The sequence below is a fragment of the Pezoporus occidentalis genome, unplaced genomic scaffold, assembly GCF_034315485.1.
Source record: "Pezoporus occidentalis ecotype Australia unplaced genomic scaffold, CSIRO_AGI_Poc_V1 ctg8, whole genome shotgun sequence".
Classification (NCBI taxonomy): Eukaryota; Metazoa; Chordata; class Aves; order Psittaciformes; family Psittacidae; genus Pezoporus; species Pezoporus occidentalis.
The window spans coordinates 10,444,741-10,465,071 of NW_026916158.1; the positions used below are offsets into that span (position 1 = coordinate 10,444,741).

At 38.5% G+C, this 20,331-nt stretch overlaps 1 protein-coding gene across 7 annotated transcripts in view; it reads left to right on the forward strand.

The window, feature by feature from the left end:
- The first annotated feature begins 3,812 nt into the window (after positions 1-3,812).
- NAALADL2 (N-acetylated alpha-linked acidic dipeptidase like 2) overlaps positions 3,813-20,331 on the forward strand; it is a 489,547-nt gene continuing 473,028 nt past the window's right edge. For 4 of the 7 annotated variants that reach the window (XM_062603415.1, XM_062603414.1, XM_062603419.1 and 1 more), the window contains exon 1: positions 4,406-4,765. The gene's annotated coding sequence lies outside the window, so the exon portion shown is untranslated. Of the gene's footprint in view, positions 3,894-4,225; positions 4,361-4,405; positions 4,766-20,331 lie in introns of those variants that run through there. The other 3 variants (XM_062603417.1, XM_062603427.1, XM_062603416.1) reach the window with 3 other exon arrangements.

The following is a 20,331-nucleotide window of genomic DNA, read 5'->3' on the forward strand; positions in this document are numbered from 1 at the left end:
GAGAGTTAAAAGAAAATGCATTACTTCTGTTACATAGAGAATCATCTCTTTTACAGAAAAATATGGCTCTAGTTTAAGCTTGGAGAAAAATCAGAATTGACTGCTTTTGATAGTTACTCGTTGTAAGGCATAGATCAAGGAATAAAAAGAAATTCCAGTCTAACAGCAGAACCACATAATTTCTTTTGCATCTACTTAAATGATAGCTCAACACGAATTAGACTTTTTTCAACTGTGTAAAGTGTGCATACTTAAATGTCTTTTTAGGAGGTATTTCACTGCTTACAGGATAATGAATAATAATGGTATTGTCTAAATATGCTGCATTGCTTCACGTTTAGTTATCCTTTTGTAAGTACTTAGGGAACCCACGCTAGCTTTCTAGGCCTAATTTTGTAATTTTCTCACTTTCATAATACTATATAGCTCTGCACTACTATTGGCCTCAGTGGATCAGAGTACATCATTGTATTATGGGTAGAAACATATACTGAGCAAAACTAGGATTGCATTAGGGGGTGCATTAAGGCAGGTATGTTCAATGCTTATGATACATAAACAGGAACTGTACCAAGTTTACACGATCCATTTCATGTCTTCATTCTTTAGAAACTATTGCTATTAGCAGATTTTATAAGTAGATAGCGCTCATTTTTGTTGATTTGTACTGTAATTTTCCAAATTCATTATTTAAAAGGTCATTTTCCAAGGTTGCTAGGTCCAAAATGACCACTTTTGGCAGCAGTTCCAACCGTCTGTTCATTTCATTAATTTTCTTGCTGAATCATGGATTAGTTCTGTAAAAATACATATATCCAATTAATTCTCCAGTATAAAAAGCAGAGACTACACATAAAAAGAAATTTTAGATCTTCAAACTACATTTGGTAGATAATTGTTAACGGTATTTAATTTCTTATTTCTCCAGGTGGGGTTTCTGTTATTTAAATGTGAAGTGTTTTTAGCCTGTGAAAGGAAGCAAGACTTGAAATTCCAGGCATGCCTACAAGTCAACTGGGTTTCAGTTTCAATTTCTTTGATTAAATGCTGCGGGAGTGGACAATAAGGGGCAGGACTGCAGGTCCATTTCAGACCTTTAAAATGACAGTTTGCATGCCTTCCTTCTGCCCCAGTGGAATAAATAGTCTACGAATCCAGTGATTCATGTCCTCCAGCAAGGACTGGATCCTTTATAGTGTCAGTCCATAAATGTGTGAACTAGAAAGTTCGGGTTTTTTTTAATTGTTTGTACGATGAACTCTTTAAAACATGACATTTTGATATTATTACCTCTAATATGACCCGAAAGGCAGTGTCTTAACCAGCAAGTACTAACAGCCACACGATGGCACTTCTGCTTCATGTAAGGGCTAAAGTTCAATCACTTAGCAGGCTGGTAAAAAACAGAAAAACAAACAAACAAGCCCAAATTTAACCTACAGAAGAAAAGCATGCTGCTTCTTGTGAACAGCAATTTAATGTCAGTAGTTTAAAACATCAAATGCATTCCTTTCAATAAAGCAGAAACTATTTTTGCCCTATGCAGTACCTCAAGAATCAATGTCAGTGAAGTCTCTAGCATTCAACTTTTTCATGTTTCCATGAACATTTCCAAATTGCCTGAGATATTTTTGGTAATGCAAGATCCCCATACACTCGTGTTCTATAGATATACTATCTTACTGCACTGTTTCCTTTCAGAAAAGTTTTATGGAAAGTTTTAGGTTTTTGCAAAATTTAGCTGCATGGATTTTTTTTTCTTTGTAGTGTAGCATAAATTTATTTCAGTTTTCCTGAATGTTGCGACATCACTTGCTTGTTTTGTGTGGTCCTGATTCAGTATTTTAATCCCCCCCCCCCCCCAAAAAAAAAAAAAAAAAAAAGAAGAAAAAACATTTCCTTGCCAGCTGACTCAAATGTCTCCCTTTGGCTACACTGGTGTACTGTGAAAAGTGAATGCTTGCTTCCTCTGTTGCCTGTAATGAGGCCAATCCCTAGCAAAAATGTTGGGAAAAGGGAAGAACTATTGGAATGGCAGCAGGAAGACAAGGGTTTGGGCAGCAAAGACAACATGGTTTTAGCAAAAGGGTAAATTTTAGATTTGAGTGATTTAGCTGTTGCTCAGAGTAATTAAGAGGCCTGTCCAGGAATTTTTGACTAAGATGGAGCAGAGGCACAAGACTCCAAGCAGTCAGCTTTCTGATTACCTAATGCATTTGGACCCTGAATTTGAAGTTATGGGTGGTGCATTGATTTGCTCTTGGAGACAATTTCTCTGCTGCAGTGTTAGCTCACACTTGTGCCAAGCTCTGGGCTATCTAGCAGTGATTTACAGCTGAAGCAAGGAAATGCAGAACTGTGGTGGTAAATCCGTTTTGAACTTCAGTCTTTGCCTTTCACATAGAATGGGCAAGATGGGCTTATGCTATATGACACAAAAGCCTCAAGTCTGTACTTATGGTGTGACTAACAGAACCAGTATATTGCCATGGCTCTAAGCTGTAGATAGTCCAGGAAAGAGAAGAACGTTGGAAGGAGGAGAGTTGTAACATGTTTTTGCAGAAGAGAAAATTGTGAATAAACCCTGATGAATCATGCTTTGAGTAAATATATTTGTACACATAAATGCCAGAGAGAGTTCTCTTGGGCAAGACAAGTATGCCACCAGTTGCAGTTGTTTTGCTTCTGCTTAATACTGGAAAAGCTACTTTATTAATGAGGATTGTAGATTAATTCACCTGCTCTGCAGTGACTTCATTGCTCTGTGCTTTCTGAAATTGCTTTCAAAGCTACAGCATTCCAACCAGATTTTCCCATTAATACTTTATTAGCAGAAGCTATTTCTGCTATAAATGCCTGAAATTTGCTTTTCTGTGTGCTAGTGTGCATAGCATATGCATGGAAGACTTTTAAAAGACTTTTTTTTTTACCTTCTCCGCAGTAACCGTTGGGTTAAGATGCTGGTTTTTGGTGTTTTTTTTTTTTTTTTTTTTTTTTTTAAGTAGGAATTCTTAGCATCCAGTAGAGAAAACATCTTAATTGTTCTTTCTTTTTTTTTTTTTTTTTTCGTTTTCCTTCCTCCCCCCTTCTGGGAAACGTTTCTTGACATATTTCCCCTTCTTAAAATTAATATTTCTATAGCTAATTCTCTTAGGGTAAACAGTACCTAAAAGCATTCACTGGCTTTAGACAGTGAAAATTAACAGGCTGTTACTTCTCCTGCCTTTTGTCGAAGACAGCTGAGCTCTGTAGTATGCATCGTAGCATCCTGGATTACAAGACAAGCAGATTTAGGACAGAATGCACAGCAAAAAGCTTCCAAGCACAACTAGAGTAAATCATTAATCTGTATTAAGGAAATTCCTTTTTTATAAGATAAGGAGAGACTATTGTAATGGGACTGCACTGAAGAGTGAAGTTTACCTATTGACATTGAGAGGCTTTGTGAAAGCAGTATGACTGCAGCAGTTCAGGCATTTACACAACTGTGTATTTGTGTTTTCTGGTCCTGCTGGTATTGGTGTCGTGGCTGCAGCGCCCAGATGTTAACTCCACGGAGCTGTGCTGGGAAAACCTGCAGGTCCTGCCTGGCTCTAAACACACTTCATAGCTCTCACCTCCATACCCGCGTGATGGGTCTATGAGTAGTGTATGTTACCAGGCTAGGCTCTAAACACACTTCATAGCTCTCACCTCCATACCCGCGTGATGGGTCTATGAGTAGTGTATGTTACCAGGCTAACTTGTTTGGGCACAAACCCCTGCATATCCCAATTTACCACCAAAAAGACTTAACACTAGGCTTGAACACCACTCTATCTGTTAAATCTTGTGGTTCTCGATCGTAAGGCAGGAAAAGCCTCGGACTGGAGGAGCTACAGCTGCAGGCTCTGGTAACGGCCTCACGACAACCTGCACAACCTGTAGTCACACCGTGCGAAAAGCTTTCGACACTTTCCCTTTCCCCATGTTCCCCGGGACCAGGGTCCCGCTCGCCTCTTCTGCTTCGTCCCCGGCTGTCTAGGGGAGGGTTGGGGTCCCCAGATACGGCAAAGCCCGTCCGTTCCCGGCGGCGGGAGCCGCTCTCCTCGCAAGCAAGGAGCCCCGCGGCTGTCGGGACCAGTGCTCCAGAGATGGAGCCGAGGTGGGGCGCGGCGCCCCCCGCCTGCCCCGCAGCCAAGAGAAGCCCGGCGCCGCCGCTCCCCCGAACGGCCGCTTTCTGCGGTGGTGTGGCCCCTACCCGGCCGCCGGCGCAGCGCCGCTGGGGAGAGGGCGCTCCCCGCTTTACGGCTGCTGAAAACCTCCCTCGGCGAGCACGGGGCAGCCGTACGGCGCCGGGGGACCCACCGGGGGTGGGCAGGTAAAGGCGAGGCGGCGCGGAGGCGGGTGGGAGGGCTCGGATAACCGGTACCGGCACCCCGTCCCCTGGGTAGGAGGCCAGTGTGTCGGTGTGTTGCTGCCGCGGAGCCCGGCTATCAGCCGGGGCTGGTCCTCACGCCAGAGCTGCCGGCAGTGGGGAAAACTTTGTCAAAGCGCGGCAGCTTGGTGGGTGTTTGTCTGCAAGTAACGCTCAACTCGGTAAAAAAACTGTAGCTCCGAGCCACCCTGGCGGGCTCGGCGGCTGCTCCGCCTGTCCCGCCCCGCCCCACGGCGCGGTGAGGTGCAGGGGAACCGCGTCCCTCGCTAATTGATCCGTCGGTGCCGCCCGCTAACGAGGAGGTGCCGGTGGTGAGGCCTGAGCACGCTGCGACGTGCAGTGTAACAGGTAAATCTGTATGGTAAATACGTCCTGCCGGGAGAGGGTGGGCTGTGCCCTCCCGCTCTTTTTACCTCCCTAGCTACCAAGTAGACTTACTCAGGAGTATTTTATTACTTGCTTTCAGTTCACTCAGCTGCGTTGAGAAATCAGACGCAAGCATTGTCTCGGCTAGATTTAGAAATTATGTGTTGAATTATGCGTTAGCTTCTTAAAGCTTTTAAATATTAAAATTGAAGCCCTAAGGCATAGATACGTGACATCTTGAAAACTTTTTGGAATGATCAAACAAATGAACTGGGTGGAAGCATACTTTTCCTGCCTTATTTTGTGTGGGCTCAGATTAGCTGAAACACCAATGAGTAATTTCACAAGTTTCAGTTCAGGGTAACACTGTAGTCCTGTTGTGTGTACCTCAGCGTCTTGGATTCTCCATCCATATGGAGCTCCTTGACTTCAGTGTTTTTTGTTTTTTTTTTGTACAACAAGCCTCTCTTAGCCGAGATGGGCTCAAACCTGATTAAAATGTACTATGTGAAGACTGTGGGGTTGACACTTGTAAACAGTGCTGAGCCATCATGCTGACTTCAGCTGAAATGTACAGCATTTTTGCTGAGTCATCTGAACAGAAATATTTAGGGAAGAAATAAAGAATTTAGTTTTTACCCTAATATGAGCAGCTTGTTTCATGTTGGTTTATTTATTACTTGGTACATATTTCTTGCATTTACAGACTAATTTATTTGTTCAGTGGTTAGCATATGGAAAGCATTAGATGGCTGAAATGGTAACAATGCTGGAGTCTTGTAAATCAAGCAATGCCAGATACATTTTTAGAATTTTAATCTAAAGAGCTCTGTTATGTGTCCCAGTGCATGTGTAAAGCAGCATTTATCTCCAGTATCATCAAAAGACTAAAGAGTATCTTCTGAATGTTGGTCATGGATCACATTCCTAGTAAGTGTCTTAACTCTTTATAATAATCTACCATAAAGTTAATCACCTGAAACAAGCCCAAGAATGATCTTTTGCAGGAGATCTTTTGTAGTGTATTTCAGCTGGTTCTTTTATTTAATTATTTTTTAATTAAAAGCTGTAGAGCTGTACACACAACATTTTCTTAAAAAAGGAAACTGATTTTTCTCCAAGTTGCATCAGTTTTTCTTGTTTTAAGTGTCTGTCTAAACTTTGGTTCTTTTTTTTTCTTTTCCATAGCCTTAATGTGAAAACAGTTTTATGTTGAAGATGCAAGCTGAGACATTACTAGCAGGCCAAACTGCTTGATGATTAAGCAATACTTATGTTTATGCTTTTGGCTGTCTGATTTCAAGAGTTGGGTCCAAGTTATTTATCTAAAGCAGAAAAAAGGACTAAGTAGTAAGAATGTTAGAATTGTCTAAGTTGATAGAAAGATGCTCGGGATACATGTGAGTGTCACAAGCTGCAGACTTGCAGACTTTTTTGTGGCAGCAACTCCCAATAGTCACGCTGAATCATACGACTTCTCACTCTGTTAATCTTCATAGCTGGAGTTTTAGCTTTGTCACTTACTGTGGTGCATACCTGAATTATTTTTTCCCTTCTTCAGTAACCTCAGGGTATGAATACAGAAAATAGACCTTTAAAGTACACACCCCTGAGAACCCACCCCCCTTACCCCCCCCCCCCCCAAACAGATTTATTTCAGAAATGTAGTTCTTAGTGATGCAGATGTAGCCCTCCAGGGAGTGTGTGCAGTAGATCTTTGTGATGGTGAATCTGTCAAATAGACATCTTCTAGATCCTCTTACTCTTTTGTTGGCTCTGGAGCTTAACGTTCTTTTGTTGGCTAAGATAGTATTCCTGCAATAAGTTATATTTATTTAGTACAGAATTGGTGTTTAGGCTTTGGTGATAAGCACATGAAGCTATAAATATACATATATTTATAACTGAGAATAATAGGAGCTTGGCTCTGAATTAGTGATAGAACTTAAAACTGGGAACTTGTAAGTTTCCTTCCTGTGCAGATCACTCTCACTTGCTGAGATGTAGAACAAAGGTTATAACAGTTGCCTGAAGATAGCTGTGATTCAAAGTCTGAAATACAGGTGTTATCTCCAGCTGTGTGATACAGAACAGATACTGAATGTCCGTATTTTTAAGAGGCAAAGTTTCATTTTCGTGTCATGTGGAAATACAGTGGTGCCATTCTTGTTTTCACTGCCATTTGACTTTTGTTGTGTTTGATCTGTTGGAAGAGGTAGCTCTCTGGGACTATATCTGCTTGATTTCTTGTCTGATGGGTTTCAGTATAAACTGGTGTGAGGAGTGTCAGTCGTATTTGTTCTAGTACTCTATGCCAAACCTTTGGTTAGGTGGCCGTGTACAGAGGGGACCAACTGTGTTTGTATTTTCATTATAGGCTGTTGGCAATCCAGCAACCACTAGGTCTACGTATAGAGTGACAATAGTGGGAATTGCATAACTCTTTTGTGTTGGTGTGAGGAAATGGACTTTTATGGACATAGAATTTGGCACTAGCACTTCCATGGATCGCACGCTCAGTGCAGGTTCATTCATGCAACTGCTGTGTTGGCTAAACTGCTTTGTTGATAGTTGTATTTTTTGTTTGGACCTTCTTTGTTTATAAGTTCTGAAACTTATGTATGTGTTGTTTTGATTGCAGACCAAACTTTTGTGAATCAAAATCTCTTGGGTGTGATGTCTCTTCTCTCCCTCTGTCCACTTATATTTCTCTTCCAAAAACTTTGGCAAGATTGCTAGAGCTGTAAAGCAAGCACTTGTTTTTTTCCTGACTTCTGTGGTTGCATATTGTTTGTGTGTGTATGTATGATATTTTTGGGTTTTGATTTCGTATTTTTTTTTTGTGGTGGTGTGTTGTTTTTTTTTTATTTGTTTTTTGTTTGTTTGGTTTTTTGTGTGTATGTGTGCACATTGTTTTGTTTTTAAAGTCAGTACTGATGTTGGATTCAGAAGATTTAGATTACCAGCATAAAAGCTCACGTCAATACAGATATACTATTTAACAGTGAAAAAGCCTGATTCCCCCAGCTCCCATCATGCACTTAAGTCACAGAGTGAGGGAAAGAAACATTTTCCTCTCCTGTTTTTCCTTCTAATTTTAAGATTTGCATGTTTCTTAATGGCATTGCTGAAGTGGTTGAGCATTGAAATTTGACACGGAAATTGGCTCCATTAAGTCACTTAGTGCTCTGATTGAGAAAGGAGGTTTTAGCAGGGTCGAGGTCAGTTTCCCATGTAAAAAGTGACAGGACAAGATGAAATGTTGTGCAAGGGGAGGGTTTTACATTGGCTGTTACGATTTTTTTTATTTTTTTTTTTTTTCACTGAAAGGGTTGTCAAGCATTGCACCAGGCTGTCCAGGGAAGTGGTGAAGTCACCATCCCTGGAGGGATTTAGAAGACTTCTAGATGTGGTGCTTAGGCACATGGTTTACTGGCAGACTTGGAAGTGCTAAGTTAGTGGCTGGACTTGATGATTTTAAAGGTCTTTTCCAACCTAAACATTGAGGTTGGTCTCCGATTCTGTCATGGGTTAAAAACAGTACTCTCTGTTCTTTGAGCATTATCAACTTTGATGAATCAAAGTGCTTTAATGAAATTATGTACATTAAAACAGTTTGTTTCTTCTCAAATATACTTCTCCTGGTTCTGTCAGTCATGTATGCTTGGTTAATGCTGCTATGCAGAGAAGTAGGAAAGGTTCATTCCCCATAACTGTATGGCTCCTATAAAGTAAAATCAGGTACAGCTGTTACAGCGTAGGCTGAGTGCAGGAAAGTAGTTATTTTCTAGGAGCCATGGACTAGCCATGGCATCTGTTGGTCAGCTGGAATCTGGGGGCGGGGGGGAAATGTTGAGTTGAATATCTGAAAATGTAGTTAAGGAGTAATCAGATGAAGGTTTATGAGCACTGTTTGCTCTGGGTTCTTGTACAAACGTGGTTGCAATTCTATGTGAGTATCTGAAGCACAGAATAAGTACAGGAGCTGAATGAAAGTCAGAATATGCTATTATTTATTATTGATCCATTAGTTGTAATGTAGGTCAATATCCTGACTTTGATTGTTGACCTCAGAAACCCTTGACTGTTTATACTACTAAGTGCAGCATTTCTCCTTTGTACAGAGCTGAAGAATTCAGCCATGGTTCTTCTATGGTTTATGGTTGAAAATCAGAGGGAAATACCACCCAAGCACATGAATGTAGGGGGAGGGAAAAATATGTAAGAGTTATTTGGGAGTTTGAATTGGTAGAATTGTTGGGTCTGTTCCTTTGTTCTTTCTTCACAGTTGTTTTTGAGCTTCTTAGTTAAATATGTTCCATGTAGATGCGGATTAATTTATGGATCTTTTAGAGGAAGAGGTTCAATATGGTCCAATCTATATATGACTGAGCAAAAAATGTACAGCATCTTTGTATTTGACAATAATGAGATCACTCCAAGAATCCTCTGTCCAGTGTAGGTGTTCATACTTCAGAATGTTTAAGTCAAAGAGAATTCAGAGAACTGTAAGAATGAATAAGGGTTGAAAATAGTTCCTAAGGAAGAAATTCTAAGAGCTCAATATGTTAAATATTATCAAAGAGAAAGGCAAGGAGGGACTTGATTCTAATGTTTACGTGTGTGCATTGTGAACAGAAATTCTATTATGAAGCAGAAAATGATGGTATAACAAGATTCAGTGGCTAAAATATGAACCAGAGACATTTGCGGTAGAAATAAGAAATGCATCTTCAGCAATGAGGGAAATTTATTGCAGTTTATGTTAAGATATTTATTAAATATTCAAAACTAATTTAAATGTGATACCTTTCCTTTAAGATGTACCTAAATAAAAATTGAGGGCCTGTGTCCATGTTCTGTTAAAATCAGCGTATATGATCATAATATTCTTTCTGTATCTAAATGCATGAATCTAAATAAAAAGAAAATAATGAAATACGTTTTTTTAACCCAGGGTACTGTTGAAATTAAAACAGAGCTGATAGGTAACTGAAGATTTCTAAAGCATCTAAAATGCTTGGAAACAAGCTGTTTTAGAAGTTCTGTTTTGAAGATTGAAGATTGCTAAGTCATGTTGGCAACAAATTTATTCAGTAATAGAAAGATGTCATTATACTTGATTTCTGCATTAGTATGGCTTGGCCATTGTCTGTAAATACTAGATTAACATCCCAGTTGCTAAGATACGTTACCAGTTTTCATGAAATTACTGTGGAAATAAAGATGGTTGAAGTCCAGAATCTAAAAGAAAGGTGAAATTTAAAAAAAATAAATAAAAAATCCTGCTGTCATTGAGGAACTTTCATAGAGGAGAACTCTTGGGCTGCTTTAGAAATTTGCTGAGTACAACAGTCTGGTTAACAGAAGAGCCTTCTCTCTGGCTATGTGTCTGTAGTTATTGGAGGGTTTGCAAGGAGGGATTCATGGATCCTGCAGAGATTTCAGGGAAATCTGTGTTCTAATGCATTAGCTCCCGCAGTGAAGAGCCAGAATGAATGTTCTGAGGTTTTTAGTGTGCTCAGCTTTACATGGCTTTAGAAGGGTATGATTTTAGGTCTTGGGCTTAGTGGAATTGTAGGCAGCTGTGCTGATTTTGGCTGGGGTAGAGTTAATTTTCTTCACAGTAGCTAGCATGGGTCTATGTTTTGGATTTTTGCTGGAGACAGTGCTGATAATTCAGGGATGTTTTAGTTACTGCTGAGCAGTGCTCACACAGAGTCAAGGTCTTTTCTGCTCCTCACATCACCAGTGAGTAGGCTGGAGAAGCACAAGTTGTTGGGCAGGGACGCAGCCAGAACAGCTGAACCCAACTGACCTAAGGGATATTCCATAGCATACGACATTATGCTCAGCATATAAAGCTGGGGAAGAAGGAGAAAGGCTGCGGGGGAGTTGGTTGGAGTGATGATGTTTGTCTTCCCAAGTCACCACTGGATGTGGTGGAGTCCTGCTTTCCTGGGAGTGGCTGAACACCTGCCTGCCCATGGGAAGTGGTGAATGAATTCCTTGGTTTGCTTTGCTTGTGCGTGGCTTTTGCTTTACCTGTTAAACTGCCTTTATCTCAACCCATGAGTTTTCTCGCTTTTTACTCTTCTGTTTCTCTCCCTCATCGCAGTCGGGTTACTGGGGTGAGTGAGTGCCTGTGTAGGTCTTACTTGCTGTCTGGGTTTAAACCCCAATAGCAATATAAGGAGAAAAAGAACTGTAAACCAGAATAGTGAAAACTCCTTTTGACACTTAAGTTTGACAGGAGAAGCAGAAATGAAGGTGAAGTGCAAGTCAGAGAAGATATGACTGTCTTGTATAAACTCCACCTTTTTTTAGGAAAATATGAGGAATCAGCCCTCAGTATGTTGAGAGGATTGTCAAAATAAATGAAAAGGACCCAAGTAAACCCACATCACTCAGTGAAACCTGTCTCCTGTCTTTTTGCTTAAATCCCTGAAGGTACTGAAGCAATGACCAGAGGATTGATTAAGAGTGTGGCTTGGTGAACCGAATCATATATTCAATGAGATCCAGCTGGTTGTAATACTGCAGAAATTAGAGCAGGAAAAGACTGCAGCTGGAAGGTTTTTCGAGAGTTTGAAGATGGTTGTGCTTATTTTCTCAAGTGATAATGTGCAAGTATCCAGAGAGTTTCATGCTACATGTTGAAGAGAAAGCTAGATACTTGTAGCATTGATCAATGTGGAAGTTGGAGAAGTCTGCAAAAGTGTGTTGTTTTTTAGGGCTTAGTCAACAATTCTAAGCCACTTGCTAGTAAGAGACTATGCAATGAGAAGTATTTAATGGCTTAGAAAGCAGTGGATGATGGAGGTATGAAGTACTATTGAAAAAAAGAGATTCCAAATGCTGTAATGACAGAAAATCCTGCATAAGTGCATGTAGAGATGTTTGACTATGCATTATTTGTCTCTATTTAACAACAAAAACTAGTTCATGAGTGTGTGCATGTTTTCCTTCATAACTGTTTTTTATTTTTCAATTTATTATTTCTTAAATTTGTATTTAGGCATTTTATTTAATGTTCTAAGTACTTCCGCACAGGTTTTACCCTTTTTACTTTGGATTGATATTCACCAAAAGGATTGCTTAAATTTGTTTCAAGCTTTGTTTTTGTACTGGTGATAAAAATATGACTTTTATGAAAGAGAGGAATATTTCTTATGCAGCAAAATGATACAAGGTGGTACAGACCAATTCTGTGATTTGAAAAGATTAACTTTGTCAAAACTGTAATAAGAAGTATCTGTGTAGAGTGATGGGTGAGAAATTCTTAAAAAAAAATTAAATTATTTGCAGAAAACCATGTGTATACTGTCAATTTTCAAGTAGACTTGGGTGTATTTATCTACCCATTATAGTTCTTATTTTACGGATGAATATGCTAAGTGCTATTCGGAATTATTTGGCCATATGTTCCTGTTTTTATGGAACTTCATTTTGCAGGCTCTTTATATAAATAAAGTTATTCTGTTTCTGATGGCATGTAGTAAGAGGAAAAGAATGTTATTTCAAATGTTATACCTTTTGCAAAAGAGCAGATGGTGTTTGTATTGGGGCTTCAAGTAAGTTTTACACTTTGAAGCTACTGCTTTATTCCAAATTGTCTAAATCTAAGTGAAATTAGTATTTCTGTCTCTTCTGGAGCGTACCAGGTTATATTACTGTTGATGTCAGTGTGTTTTAAGTCAGCAAAAGTGTGGAATTACACTGACCATTTGTAGCTTTGTTTCATTTATTTCACTGTATTTGTATAACATGGATTGGTGTCTGTGTGCAGGCAAGTGTAGCTTGCTTAAAATTTTTTGTGTGCTGTACTTCGGGAAGACAGGACTGAGGTGAGGCTGAACGATGTCAAGTTCCTGCATCTTCATTTGTGCTTTTTTGCAGCTGAGCATGACTTGACTCTTCCTGTCTTTATGACTTTTTTCAGGTACCACACCTTTGCAAAGCTGTTAAGAGAGCAGTCTCTTGGTTATGTTAGCCAACTCATTCAGCACCTTTGACCACATCCCATCTACTGCCACAGCTGGGTCTCTACAGTCAATTTGACACACTTTATAGGCACTAAATTTGAAAAAATTAATTTGGTGGTAAAGTCTCAGAATAATTCAGAGGTGGAACTGCTGGCTGTATTGACACATTACATTATTAAACATGTCTTTTTATAAATATGTTCTAAGAACTTTACATCTGTGAATCACAAACATCATGCTTTACGTTGTGTTGCTGTCTAAATTACTTAATTGTCTTTCACTGTTCCCTTGCTTAGTTTGTTGGTTTTGTGTCATGTTGAAAACCATACTTTCCTTGTGGTGATTTGTGTCAAATAACTTGGTTTTAGAGATATCTTAGTGGGCACAAATCCCACAAATCCGTATGAACTCTGGCACAGAAATTATTTCTTGCATGAATTTGAAAAGACTATTAAGAAGAGGGTAGCAAAGAATATTGAACTACTGTAAATACATACCTTATGTACTACAAATAAAGGACTGTGCTGATGACTACAGATTCTTTTAATCTTCCTGTTGATATTGGCTATTGCTGTGGGAACCATTGCAGAGCGTCTACAGTATGATGGAACTACCTCTGGGGAGGAAACTGGAACCTTGGGGGTCACCTGTATATAAAAGTGAAATGTACTGTGCTAGTAGTAGGCTGTGTCTGAGGCTGATTTATGGAAGCCTATTAAAATATTAGTGGATTTACTATTTTAGAGATCTCTGAGAGTACCTGTGGAAGAAAATAATCAACTGATCAGGCAGCTGCTTAACTATTAAAGGAGACAGTTGTGATGCAGTGCTCTCTTCTGCACTCTGTAAGTGGGGCTGTAAGGGCTGCAATAGTCATTTGGGTGATGCATCAAGGTGTGTGTGGGGTGGAATTCTGGTTAAAAAAAGAAGGTATTTACATGGTGTCAGAAATGTGCCTCTGAAATTTTTATTTTAGTAGTGAGGTGCTGCATTACTGGACAAATTGAGAGTAAAACCTATATGATGTTTATGTAAGTGCTTACACAAGAGAGGCATGTGTTATACATCAGGAAGCCTGGTCTTGTTATCAGGCCGAAGTGTTGGCCCAGAGCTGGTATGTGAGCATATATTCAACTTGCTGAACCAGTGGTTATTCGGTAATCTTTCTCAGTCACAGGCAAGCATGAAAAAGTACCCACTTTGCCTTTTTTTGTAATAATGAGATTGAATTCTTGTTTCTCTTCCAGCTGATCACATGCATTAGATGCTTGATAAGTGTCTGCTGTTTGAAAACAGATACAACATGGGCAAGTATGTCTGGCACAAGCCATATGGTTTGATTTTTGTCTTTATGGAAATTGAAAAAAAGAACCTAATGCATGTAGTGAGCCAAGAAGCAGTAGAGAACATGGTGTTTCTGGGGGGTGGAGTTGCATCTCCAGTTATGATTACCAGACTTTGCAGTTTTAATACAGAGCTTTTCTTGATTGTGGCTTCTTTTCATTTGCTTCGTCCACCTACTTATAACGCTGTGAAAATGAATATTTTGGGAGAGTCTTTCTCACTTTTATCTTTGGTCAAGAAAAGTTTTTTCCATCATGTTTTCTAACAGCTGTTTTTCCATAAGTGTACGTGGAAAGTACTCGTTTTGCATGTGGGCTTAGCTGGCTTTTTTGCACTTCACCATAACAAAAAGTGATTTTGCTTAGACACTTCATTCTTGATGTATTTTGTATGCCAGCACTTAAGTCTAGATTTTGAAATTGAGTGGATAATTAACTCTGAAACTCTGAAAGTTTAAATTCACTGAATTCACTTGTGTTTTTTCTGTGGGTTTCAGTTTTTAAACCAGCTCTAAAGAACATGATTTCTAGAACAAATAAGGTCTGCTCTGCAGGAAAAAATAGCTTGTATTTTTAATTTTTTTTTTAATATATTTTTATTAATACGTATGCTCCAAGGTCCAGAAATTCCCAAGAGCAAATGTTTTATTGGGATTTTTGTTCTAATATAGGATGCTTCTGTGGCACAAGTGTGGAGTTTTGTTTTGTTTGTTTGTTCTGTAAAGTTATTTTTTCATTGTTTCTTTTTCTTTGTAAAAAAGGCATATTCTGCTGTTTTGTTGCGTAACGTACAGATGGCTCTTGCACATAAAAATTATCAATGTACCTCTGAGTATAGGGAACTGAAATGAAATACACATTTTCATATATGTAGTAGTTAAGCATACAAGAATTTATTTAAGTATGTGCAGTCTTGATCAGATAGGCTTGTGGCTTCTGAATTTGAAAATAGTTCTTGTAAGCTTGTACAGAATATTTATAGGAATTTTTCTAGGTTCGTGTCCTAAGAGGAATCTGGGGTGTATTAAAGGAAAAGTCTCTTTCTTAGGAAACACATAGTTTGAACAATGACTGAGTTGTTATTTCAGATTATGTAAAACTAATCTGAGATGGTCTCCCATTTGAAATAGGTATTAGTGTTTCTCTTGTACCGTTTATAATGCTCAGGCTGAAATATGTTTGTTGTCTAGTTGCAAATAGACCATGGTTTGATAGAGTTCTCTGTGTGTTAGTATCTGAGAGGAGATGTATTGACTGTCTTTGGAAGGGTAAGGTGAGCTGTAAAGGAATTATTATCCAGTCTTTATTCCATTAAAAGACTTGTATTTCAATACATGAAAAGAGGGGAAATTTATATTTGAAATTATATTTGAATTATTGTAAGTAAAATACTTGATGCTGCTGCTTAATGAAGAATTGTTTTTTGTTTGGTACGTAATTCAAGCAGAAATGACAGATTTGAAAACTCTCATTCCATCTTTCTCAAGATTAAGTATATTTTTGGAAAACAAAATGTTTAAGGACTGCTTTCTGCCCTTTGGCTTATGTGTTTCATCGTTGTTTTTTTTCTTTATAAAATTAAATCTCTTTCCAGATGTATATAATCTGTTCTATGCGACAACACCCAAGTAATTTGTTCCGTTTTCTAGCAAATACTTCGTGTGATTCATCTTTGAAGTCCAATTCTTTCTATGTTTAATGGTTACATTTCTTTTTCTTTTTTTTGCTTGAAAGGAACTAATTAATGACACTTCCTAGAAAGATGAGACAGAATTGTTACCAAAAAAAGAGGGGAAAAATAATTCTTGACCTTTAGGGCATAATTATTTTTAGTATCAGTTCAAAAGTCAGAAAAATCACTGGTGTCCTGAGAAGGCGTGAAAGTGTTAGCGTAAAAGATACATCAAAGTAATTCAGTTTTTCAGAATTGAAATAAATGTGATGGAAAGGGAAACTCTCCAGATACTAAGTCTTAAAACCACTAAAGTGGAAATTTGGTTTTTATTCTTTCTTTTTAGAAGGGTTGCATTTACACTATTGGTTCTAGAATAAATTAACTGAACAGATTATTATTATTATGGTGCACCCTAGGGAATAGTAATCCATTTATTGTTTGTCTCTTGCTTTGGAGGAATTCCATCTAGAAACTTTTACTTAGTACCTTGTGCAGTGTGAAGTATTCCAACCTGCTTCTGTAAATGTACCTCCTTAAAGTGCTTATCAACACCAGGTTAATACTGATTTATGAAGAAAAGTGAAAAAGAACAGAATTTTCTTTGAAACTCTGTAGAGGAAATTCCTTTACAGTGATAGGAGATATGCCTCACAAACTGGCCTAAAACGCAAACTGACCCTTGTACTAATTTGCTTGGAGTGGAAATGTGGATAGATATTTTACGAAAAAAAGGAAGCCAGCAACGTGAACATAGATAAAACTTGAGTAGTTCACTGGTGGAAATCTAGACATAGAAGTCTCATGTTGGTTAGCTAAATAGTTCTTCCTAGGAGCATCCTGTATGCACTGAGAATTTTCTTAATTTACAGAGCCTAATGTAAATACTACCTCAGTCTTTCCTGGTAATCTTTTTCAAATCAGGGCTTTTCTTAAGACTTCATTTCAGGTAGTGCTATAGGCACTGACTGTACCATAACATGTAGTGTTGTGTGTGTGATCTCTGTTCAGAGCATTTTCTGATCCTTACTGTTGTGATATACTAATCAGTGTATTCACCTCTGGTCTTCAGAGGTCTGTATTTTGTTAGGTATTGTAGCAAGTTAAAAATTAAAAGGAAGTGCTCAGGAAAATTAATTTAATCATTAGTACTTTCTGCAGTCTCAGTGCTCAGTCTGGTTTATCAGGCCTTCATGATAAGAACAGCAATAGTAAGTAGTGATTTGATGCTTACCTAAGGTACTGTTAAGATGAGAAGTTACTGGATTTTTTCCAGGTTGCATTTTTGAAGGCTGTTAGCATTTTTGTAGTACTTGTGGGTTTTTTATGTACTCCCTTGGCTGTGTCAGATGGACCGAACAGCAGGTCAGACTTGAACAAAATAAATATGGGCAGTCTTCCTTTAATGGATTGTAGATTAATATTGTAAATAATTTTGTTTTTAAAATAGCCTGCTACTAAAATACATGCCTTAGTTTGTAAAATTTTTAATTAATGGAAAGACACTAGGCTCTTACTGAAAATAATTAGATGTGAAAATCTGGACAAGATTAAATCCTCCCTCCAGCCGCTTACCTTTGTTTCTCTTCAGGCTTCTTCTGACCTTGTTTTAAATCCAGATTTCCAGGCTGGGGATGTGTGAGTGTGTTAGGCAAAATAAGAGACTTTACCTGGAGTATATACCAATCTGAAACGAACCTGAAGTATCTGATACCTGAAGTGCTAGGCTTTTGTAGTGACTGCTTTGGTCACGCCAGTTTGGGGGCAATGAAGCTTGGCTGTCTGGATTTACAGGTTGACCACTCGGTGCTCAAGTCAGGACTCATGCTTGGCAAAGTGTTCATATTTGAGATTATATGTTTCCCTCTGCTAACTCAACAACTTAATGAAGAATGTGTGTGCTGAAATCTCACTGACTTCGCTTCTTCGTGAGGAGATAATTACTTGTTTCATGAATAAAGGTCTGTGGTTACTGGCAAACTGGGATGACTAAATGATTCACAAATAGCTAAACCAAAATAATAGGTAGTCAGGGTTGTCTGTTTATTGCTTTGAATGCTTCAACAGTCTGGTCTCACTTAATTGAAGGTCAACAGGTCATGGGAACAACCCCATTTCTCACACTGCAGGGTCCCTTCCACGTGCTCCTTGTGCATATAGGTTGGCATAAGAGCAGTGCTTGCATAGGAGCAGTAGTTGGATTCTTGAGATGAGTGTACCGTGCTAATCTGAGAGTACAAAACTTGCATCTTTCCTCAGCGGGTATCAAAGGAATCTTCTTAGTCAATAGTAACAGATGCTATGAGGAGGAGAGAGTGGGGTCTTTGTTGTGTTACACAGAGTAGAATATATACAGAACAGACTATTGTAAAGGTTGGGCTACACTAAAAAGTACCTAAGAAAAGTCTGAATTATTGAAACTTGTCCATATTGTGAAGCTAGGGTGTGATTCAGTAAAATACCCCAACAATTTTACAACAAATAAAGTTGGAATGCAGTTTTATTGCTTTCTCTGCTTCAAGAGTAGCTTTCTGAATTGGTTTCCTAGTGAGAATTTGTGATTTTTTTTTTTTTTTGCGTGACACATTAATGAATAGTTTATTCATTTTGACTATCTTTTTCCTGATCTGTGTGTGAATTTATTAGCTTTAGGCAAGCCTGTAAGGAGTCAAGCAATTATTTTTTTTTGCAGTTTCATTTATTTATTTATTTATTTTGTCCCTAAAATTCAACTTGCAGTACTATCAAATTTTGTTTCTTTTTAACAAGCGGAGACCTTACTTAGCAGAGATTGCTGGAGAGCCGCAGCTTCACACATCTGTAACTCATGCCTGTTCTTATCCAAATGTGTCTGTTAGACGTCAGTAGACTTAAGGTCAGACCTGCTGCAAATTTGGTAGCTTGAGGCCAATTAATTTGGTGGAAAGAAATGTATGAACAGACTGAGCATTTTGTCCTGCTGTTTTGACTAATGCAGACTTTGACGAATGCAAGTTAGTTGTGTGCTTTTTTGTTTCTGTGTCAGATCCTCCTTCCCTCCCCCTCCCCTTGTATCACGATACACTTTGACTGGAACAAGTAGTCTCTAACAGAGGTAAACTAATGTTAATCAGCTTATAAAATTAGTCCAATTTGATGGCAAATGAAAAAATGTAACACACCCCCTCCCAAAACCTATTTATAAAGTAGTTTCTAACAATATATATTACTGAACCACAGTTTCTCCAACCTAGTTCCAATTTAGTTGAAGAAATATTTTACTAGAAACAGAATTAAAACATGAACAGCAGAGCTAATGTATTATCTCCATAGAAGTTATACAATTCTGCAATGGTCAAACTAGCATTACATCTACATAATGTGAAGTAGGATCAGTGCCTTGCAGCTGTGTTCTTACCTGCTGGAGCTACCTAGGAGACTGCTTGGTGCACTGAGGCTGCAAGAGGTGTGGAGTTCCCTGTGCTCCCTGTGTGCTGATTTCATGGTGTTGCTGGATGTATTAATAGGACCAGGAGATGCTAAAAGCAGCTTTCCAGCCAGGAAATAGAAAACTAGTAGCTCTGTCAAAGCTGGGGACTGAACTCAGCTGTCTGTCCCCAGGGTTTGTGGGGACTTCCTCAGCTGACATAATCTGTTGTTCTCTACACCATGTGGCTGTTGGAAATGTAGTAATGAACTTTAAGGCAATTATCTCAATCCTTTTTTTTTAACTGAAATGTTGTTTGTTGTGGGTTTCTTTTTTGTTTGTTTGTTGTTTTTTGCTGTTTTTTTTTTTTTTTTTTTTTTAATATCCTCTGTTCACAAGGGATATTCCAGGATGTGGATATCTAAGCACAAGTGGGAATGAACTTGGGTTTGGAAGACTTGGCCAATATTCAGATGCAGCCATTGTTCACCTGCATGGCCTTGGCCAAAACTGCTTTTGTTTCCTGTGCTTTTACTTCCCTATCTATAAAATTTCAGAAATTGCAATAAAAAGCGGCAAATTAGGTCTAAGAATTATGGTTTTGTGTATTGATATGACTTGAAAAAGCTTATTATTTCACTGTTTATCAGCCAGAATTGTAATCTCATTGAGTGAATGATGATGTTTACCCTCAATGGCAATCAGTGTATCAAGAATGATACAACATGTTGCAAGACAGTTGCTAGGATAGTAAGTACTTGAAAACACAATTAAAAAAGACAAAGTGAAGGAATATATATATATATAAAAATAACACACATATAAATGAATAAATGTGAGCTTGTTTTCTTGTGCACTCAGGTCAATGATTGCAGTAGGCCTATACTTTGTACTGAATATTCATGGTTTGAATAGGAAGGCTAAAAATGGGTAATTATGAAGGCAATGACATATTTTGTCAGGCTGTGTTAAGATCCTTCGGGCTGTAACTTAATGCTGATCTAGTAGTAACAACATCATAGTGTCTCCAGCTTCATGTGAACCGTAGTTTCTGATCGATGATAATGCATTCCACCATGATTTATGCTTTTCACGTACCAGTCTTTAATGTGTTCTTTGACTTTCCCTCATGACATATTTTC